This window comes from Paramormyrops kingsleyae, chromosome 21 (genome assembly GCF_048594095.1).
Source record: "Paramormyrops kingsleyae isolate MSU_618 chromosome 21, PKINGS_0.4, whole genome shotgun sequence".
NCBI lineage: Eukaryota > Metazoa > Chordata > Actinopteri > Osteoglossiformes > Mormyridae > Paramormyrops > Paramormyrops kingsleyae.
Window position 1 is genome coordinate 16,890,548 of NC_132817.1, and position 6,899 is coordinate 16,897,446.

Genomic DNA, 6,899 nt, shown 5'->3' on the forward strand with positions numbered 1-6,899 from the left:
GTGAAGGTCAGACGTCGAGCCAACAACAGTTAGATTCCAGGCCTCTTGCCCCGGGTCACTCTCCTGTTTCCCAGCAATGCGTGATATTTTAGCAACATGACTAATGCATAAAACACTGGATTCTTCACCTGACTTTATTTAGATTCCCTTTAAAAAAACGTAAAGAGTCAAAAGATCGTGAAGGAAATTATGTTTTCCAGCCTTGCTTTTTATGCTTAAACGTGTCTGTCCTCTGCGTGTGCCTTATTGTCCGGTCCGGGCGGTAGCTAAACCTGTAAAAGGAGCGATAAAGGCTGTCGGTTTCTCTAGGGAAGCCAGTCGGCGGATATACGCGGCAAAACATGAATGCTGGTGGATGGCGCCATCTTGTCTTGGGGGAGGTAAGACGTCAAATAATGAGAAGAGGCACGAGCAAAGCGTGAGGGTAATAGGGTTAATTGGCATATAAATACGCCGCAGAAGATGGCCACAAATTTCCTGCTTTTGTGGTAACAACTCACCCCCCCCCCCCCATCTCCCGGGGGAGAGCTGGGCCCAGATGGTATTTTTGTAGAGACTTTGACCCCCAGGAGGGGGGGGGGGGGCGCTCCCAGCAGGACTGGAGAGCAAGGTGTACCTCCTCGGCCTAATTAATTTACCGTTATAGCACCTGTTTCTGAACAGATAGGGCCGAGAAGGGCTGGGGTCCCCAGACGCTGTGCCCGGCTTGCTGGTAAACGGGTGCGAGCTGATTATATTAAGCCGGCGCTTTGATCATCCAAAGGCGTTAAAATGGAAATATGTTTTCGCTGGCTGTTGGCCTGGAGAAGACTCGCCGTCTGGGGAAACAGCTGATTACTTCTGACTGAGGGATCACTCAGGGCCTCCCTGTAAATGAATTCATTCTCAGTCGGCGTGGCAGAAAAGTCTCCCTGCTGATTGGTCTGCTCCTGCTGCTCCCCCGTTCTCCATCATCATTTGGCTTCATTAGCCACTGCATACCGTTATATCATAATATAATTGTCTTGAAATATTGGTATTTCTTGAAAGCCGGCCGCCGGCACTGTGCGTCAGTGATGCTGAATTGCTGGTGTAAAGCAGGCCTGAATTTTAAAGCGGAGGAGGGAAGCCAGAGGGTGCTCACTGGATCAGTGGGTCGCACTGGTGCCTCAAACCTCCATTTTTTGTTTCACTCATTTCTCTATTTATGGGTGTGCATCTGTGAATAATATATATATTATTTTGCAAACTGCAGCCTGGTTCTTCTCTGTTTCTCATTAATGAAGGGCTTTTTCCTTGCTTTGTGGGACTTCAGTCTGATATGAACTGTCCCAGCTGAGCACTTCATACCACTTGATGTTTCCCACTCCTTTTGAAGGTCACTGGATGTCATCCTCTGATTCATGAGAAACTGTTAGATAAGTTAGTAATCATCTCTGCCATTAGAAAGTTGCTTCTGCCCTCTACCTGGCTGGTTTCTGGTCGTTCCCAGTGTCTCCTGCTTCACCTTATTGTTGTGCTGCTGTCTTAGAAATTTTGAACCTGGAAGCAACCTGCTGCTCAGTGTAGCCTCTGCCAGCAGAACCAGGATTAAACCAGGATTAAAAAATGCAGGTATTTTAATAATATAGAGTAGTCTCAATTTTATTCCAGAGCTGTATATGCAGTTAACTAGGCTAACTGGGATCTCTAAATCGTGTCTGTATGCATGGGCCATGCAGTAGACCCACTCTGGGTGTTCCTCATGATCTCTGCTCCTCATGACCCCAGCTCAGATAAGCAGTTAGAAGATGGATGGACAATCTGAGCACTTGACACCCTGAGTAGAGTTACCTGGAGAAATTCCTCCCTTGGGCGAATTTTGAGGTACCCCAGAAGATCAGTCTACCCGAACCCACCCTTAGCGGCCATTAAAAGAGGATCACATTCTCCAGAGATGAAAAGGGCCGACGTGTTCTGAGCAGGCTAACAGACGGCATTTACCTTGCCAGGGGAGCTGAGTGACTGGTCGTGAGCAAAACATGGGACTTCATCAAAGATGGATTTTGGCCAGGCACAGATTATCTCACTGATGCTTTTAGGGACGTGTTGCTTGACAAAATAAAACAGGCTCTTGTTTAATCAACTGCAAAGCTCATGGAAACACAATCACGGGTACATTGGGACTTGGACTCACATCCATTATAGCATTTATTTTTTTGTTTAGTGTTAAACTTTATCTCATGCAGAGTCTGTCAGCCCTCGTGCTAATCTTGCAATTTAAGTCGGTCAATATAAACTACGGCGTTGTGCAAGCTGGACTGAATACGCACCTTTGGTCGGGAAAGTCTGGAGCAGACCGAGCAAATGTTTGAACTATAGTTCCGCACGCAGCGATCTGTGTATCTCGATTAAAGCCGATTCTTTCACTGCTACCCAGATTCTCATTTCCTTCAGTAGGTTTTTTTTTCCTTGACCTAGAAACTGAATTGATGTAGTAGTCGCGGCACTTCTCACCTTGCATAATTAGCTATTTTTTCTCCTCTCAATCTTCCATCTCTTTGCCGTTAATGGTCACTCAGCCACGTCCGTGTTGCGTTGCGCATTTTCCATTAGCGCCAGGTTGAAAGAGCTGAAGATGACTGTATACCGGTTTCAAATCAGACGCTCCTTTTGTGCACCTTCTCGGTTTATTTTGACGTCAGTAGATATTCTCAGTCTAATTTAATTTAAATCCAATTTTAATGCACATCAGCCTTATCCGCGTATCTCCCACTTTAATTTCTGAAGAAAGAGTGTCATTAATGTTTGTCTACTTTCTAAAGATTTGCAAAATTTGAACTTTCATTAGCATTCATCTCTGCAGCCTGCTTTTCGATATAATCCCTGAGCCCTGATTTTATCGTCTGCGAAGTCTTGCATGTTGCAGAGTGAGAGAAATGGCAATGAAATTGGCTGAGGACTGAAGTTGGTTTGAGTAGCATATTGTATCAATTGAAGAGAATATATTTATATGGAATTTACATTATAATTGGTCAAATTAAATGGCACCATAATCTGTTAATTGCAGTCCTGAGTGCACCATGGTTAAAGTATGGAGGTGGGAGAAGATTGAAGCTGTTACAATTTTTTTATGATTATTATTTTATATTGCAGATGGCACAAGTATGCATTTGAAGTTGAGTGCATTAAAAGTGCAATAGTTATTGAAATTTTAATTATAATAGTCAGGTCCCAAATGAAGGGCATCAGGCACCGGTATATAAAGACTTGTAGATGGCGGTTACTCTAAGATACAGCTAACAGGGTGACATGCAGCATCATCCATCAGATTATGAGTTTATTGTTCAGCACCCAGCTACCTGATACTATCAGACATATTCTTCCAGGAGAGTTAATAATCCATAATCTAAAGGGCTCTGGTGAGATATGCAGGAATATCAGATGGTATAAATAATTCAGTAATTCAAACTGGTTTTAAAAATTAACCAAGTTACTAAATATATATGCATGAAGATGTGTTTGGATCTCTTTGGCTATCCGATGTCCCAGTAAATATTTACGAACGAATGTTTATGGCTCTTTCAGAATGTAATGAAACGCAGACAGGCGGACTCCGACTGAGTGCGTGAATCGGCTTTACCATGGTAGAACTTCACATTCATTTGGCGTGATGGTTTTGGACCAGGAACTGGTCATTAACTACAAACCATGACTCATTTTCCCAGCAGCACACTCCTCATACCGCGTAACTTAATGACTGCCACCTAATTACCATTATGTGTGCCCATCTGGCAAGATTAATTACTGTTTGCCGAGAGCTGATGGGGCAGAATCATTGCTAGCCCGTAGCTAATAGAAACATTTGATAGCGGGAGCGATTTCACGCATGTGTTTCCTGAGCACTGTTTGCCCTGAGCTGTACACGCACAACAGAAAGGGCTAATTGATTTAGCTGACATTCTCTCCCACAAGACACGGAAAGAGTTACTGGATTCTATCTACTAGCGCCACCAACAGGCTTTGCTGTTTTATGCTTCGATTTATCGGGACAAATGCTGGTCTGTCATGGGGAAATACTGCCTGCAAGTCAATTTATATTTGTATGTAAGAAATATATTTCGGAATGAAAGGGCTCTGTTTTTTTCATATAGGCTAGTGGGTATAAAGTTGGGTATTCTTACTGAGCACATTTAAGCTCTGCTAGGTCTGCTCAAGAGCCAACACATTAACCATATCTATACTTTCTCTTATTTTGAATGATAGTGGCGGTAAGGTATAATAAATGCTTCATATTTCAATATTGTTTGATCTGGATAAGATGATGCGATGTAAAATACTCTACAAACATTTGTGTTATAAAAGTGGCATGAACATTAAGAAAAATATGTTTTACAATGTTACGGCAGCATCTGAGCAACCAATTTCTGGGTGTTTAAACACTCAAAGCTTGTTAACTTTTGTAACTGGTAAAAAAATACTAAATAATTCAAAAACTGTGTAAAGAGGATTAGCAGAAAGCTGCCCTTCATGAAGCTATTTATGTGCTTTGGGGTAATTTAACAAACTCAGAAATTGATCTGACTCTGCATGTTGTGCTGCAGAACAGTTAGCCTGGCAAGCGCGTCCACCTCGGGACCGCGGACTTCGCTGGCAATTCCGACGTATCATAATCTGATTTCCCTTGGTCGAAAATTTGAAAAGAAAACACAAAGATTCCGCTTTCGTCGCAATTAGCGATTTTTAATTCTGCGTCCCGGACTGAGCCAAGTTTGAAAACATCCGGAGTCAGGAGAGGAGGGGAGCAGGGGGGGGGGTCACCTTGGGGAGGTGAATACAGCAAAACAAACTGCAGTAGCTGGAGATTCTGTGCTGGAAGTTGGATCCACAAATAAAGTGGCTTGAAAGCGAAGCGGGGAGGCCTGCAGCGTAACGATAAAAAGGAGACGGCGAACGTCTCGGCGCGGACCCGGCTGGCGAAACCCTGCTGACAGCACAGACACTTCTTGGCGCCCTCCCCGAGGCCGAGCAGGGCTGTCGACAAAATGGAGGGAAAAAACTGGGCATCAAATTCAGCTAATTCCTCCTCATGTAGCCTCCAACTCGAAGGCAACCTGCTAGCGATGCTTCTGGAAATTGCTACAGTTTTTATCTTTCCTTGTCCAATTATTTAAAAAGTAATGGTGTAGAAAAAGGTCTGTTGCATGGCGCATTTCATGCAATGGCTGTCTGCCGTGTTCAGTGCTGCTTGATATTGATTTTTCTACAGTAAGGTTAAGAGCTCACTCGCTTTTAATAACGTCGTTTTTCTCCTACGTGATGTTACAGGCACGCCAGAGAATTCTTAAATAAACCACATACATGGCTTCCCTCTAGCAGCTAATTGTCAATTAAGGCAGAGTCAGTAATTGAGTCACCAATCCAGTCTTAGCGTGATTCAAGTGAAAACGAGAGCATGTCGAGACGTATATCCGTTGTTGTTACTGACTGGGTCACTTCCCCCTGTGTTGTTTGGCAGGCCCCTGCTTTTGGTCCTCTGCTGACTTCAGGGCCCAAATTGGAGTGTTTGTCAGGTTTGTGGGACTCGTGGGAAGCCACCGGGTGCACCGGACCTTCCACACCTGGGTCGCGGGTCCCCTAGTTCTGCCTCACCGCCGCCAAATCTCAGCAGGAGGCTCCCGTCGGCATCGCCCGTGTCGGAGGCGATGTTTACGAGGCTCATTATATTAATCAGACCACACGGACAGGCTGAGCACGTGTTCCGGCGTCCCCACAAAAGCGTAATCTCGTCCTCAAGTGGGCACAGATTTCTTTGTAATTCAGTCGCTATTGCTTAGGCTGGCCTCCAAGTCACTCCCATTAAATCCACTCCAGTTCTCTTGTGTCCCACATCTGCTCAGATCTCGCAGATGTGGATCCGGCGAGGAGATGGTAGGGAAAAAAACATAATCCCATCGAGGAAGAGATACAATTATGCACAATTTCGCACGAGAAGCAGAAGAAACATCTGTCTGATACATTGTCGCTTTAGAAGGGAAAATCTTTGATTGATTGCCAGAGATGTAAAACAAAGTGTTGAATATTTCATTCATTATCTAATGTGGAAATGTAATACATTCAAGAATACTCTTAGATGAAAAACAAGTTTTTTTATTATGATAGTATTAGTATGATATTAAATATTATTAGTAAGATACTAAATTCATAAGATCCTAATTAAGCTAATGCAATACAGTAGGCTCTATGTTTTAAAGCTGATTTTGAATAACAGTGTTAAACTTACCCGACATATTTCATTGCAAGAACATGCTTATTTGTCTCTGCTGCTTCTGTTGCAGTTCCCATCGGGTTAATCAGTATGCTCTGTGTTCGTTGTGTGAAGGGGGTATGTGCTGCTTATTTCCGGAATCACATACATCAGGAGGTCCCTTCGACATTTTCGTTGGAGTTGAAATCACTGAAGCAGAACATGGTTCACCAATGGACAGTAACTACTTTTGATTTCTTAAATGAAATCAGTGAATAACAGGACCGCATGGTGGCCTCACACTGCTCAAACCCTACCTCCTTTGTGTCTATGAAGAGTTTGCATGATCTATCTGTCTTTGGTAAGTTGCCATTGGGTGATCTGGTTTCCTTCTATAGATAGGCAGTTAGGCTAAATGGTGTCCCTAAATTGCCCATAGACTTTGTTTGTGCATGAATGTGCATGCGCCCTGTAATGGTCTTGCAACCCAACCATAATATACCCCAGCCTTGTATCCAGTGCTGAACTGGGACCGAGTTTTTCAATGAGGAAAAAAATCATTCAAGATACTTGGAGTTTTCAAAACATGCATTTCCAGATCACAACTCTTGTAGAGAAAAGGAGAATCCTCATTTTCACCTTGTATGCAGTACGGGGGTCGCAAGACTATTCCAGACAGCACCGGACACACAGC